Below are 1,269 nucleotides of genomic sequence, written 5' to 3'. Positions count from 1 at the left end.
TAGGAAGTGTCTAAAACACATCAATTTGCCACACACCACGTGCGCCACTTTTTTGGCTAAGAATTCTGTTGTATTTTGCTTATTAAATTTCCCCCTCCTCTGTATGTGGAAAATATGAGGAAGACACTACAGAAGACTTGGGGACCCATCTTGACAATGTGTGACGGGGAAAGAGGTGGAACGGTCGGACATATTTAGAAAAGAAAAATAATGCAGCACCTCACCGATCCACAAGGGGCATTTTGCAGAGACACAGTGAAAATTGCAGAGGAGAGGCTCTTCGCCAGGATGTACTGGCATGGCGCCTGGAAGGTATATTTTCGTCCATCAAATGTTATAATGTGAAAGTCTCCTGTAACGGAACATTCCACTGGCAGAAGAGAACAGAAGAGGCTGGGATTAGTGGCGGCTTCCATTATGTACCGTCTCTTCCTCAATCTAGTGGAAAACAAAACACTGGAGGTCTGAAGCCCAATGTGAAACTCAAAACCAATAGTGCAGACACCTGGAACCTCAGACCTCCCGGACATCCTCCAGAAACCGGCCCCGCTCCCCCCAAACATCAACCACAGGACTCAGCACTCACCGGGGCAGGTCAGCTCCGTGCACACCCATTTCCCTCCAGAGCACGTGCTGCAAAAACAAAGAGAACAATCAGAACTGAGGAGCAACTGCCGGAGACCACAAAGTCTTCAGATCTAGGATTCCAGATGAGCGATAGGTTCTCATTCACAGTTGGGGGGTTGTTAACTAGGACAAACCATAGGAAAAAGCATTATCATTTTAGAGTATTTCTACATTCTACTGTAAATAAAGAGCCCCCCCCCCCCCTCTAAAAAATATCTTTATACGTCTACCAAACCCTATTCATTTCAAAGGCTTTAGAAATCGAGCAGTGAGACACTCACCAGTTGTTACACTGATCCTGCACCACAGAACCCGCTTGGTGGGGGACACCATTAAAATCACATGGACATTCAGTGGGAGGAACACAAGTTTCGTTTTCTAGAACCATCCCTATAACAGAAGTGTAAGATCATGAGAGAGTATACAGCTACAGAGAGAGTATACAGCTACAGAGAGAATGTACAGCTACAGAGAGAATGTACAGCTACAGAGAGAGTATACAGCTACAGAGAGAGTATACAGCTACAGAGAGAATATACAGCTACAGAGAGAATATACAGCTACAGAGAGAATATACAGCTACAGAGAGAATATACAGCTACAGAGAGAATATACAGCTACAGAGAGAATATACAGCTACAG

At 44.8% G+C, this 1,269-nt stretch overlaps 1 long non-coding RNA gene across 1 annotated transcript; it reads right to left on the bottom strand.

Annotated features, from left to right (window-relative positions):
* Nucleotides 1-254: 254 nt before the first annotated feature.
* Nucleotides 255-1,011, bottom strand: LOC142699463 (uncharacterized). The gene is made up of 3 exons (XR_012866296.1): nt 909-1,011; nt 587-633; nt 255-370 (listed from the first exon to the last, which is right to left on the bottom strand). It is a non-coding gene; the product is annotated as an uncharacterized LOC142699463 (long non-coding RNA).
* Nucleotides 1,012-1,269: the final 258 nt, after the last annotated feature.

The sequence above is a fragment of the Rhinoderma darwinii genome, unplaced genomic scaffold, assembly GCF_050947455.1.
Source record: "Rhinoderma darwinii isolate aRhiDar2 unplaced genomic scaffold, aRhiDar2.hap1 Scaffold_1587, whole genome shotgun sequence".
Taxonomy (NCBI): domain Eukaryota; kingdom Metazoa; phylum Chordata; class Amphibia; order Anura; family Rhinodermatidae; genus Rhinoderma; species Rhinoderma darwinii.
Note: the sequence above shows the minus strand (reverse complement) of the source record. Positions and strands in the feature narration are given on the sequence as shown.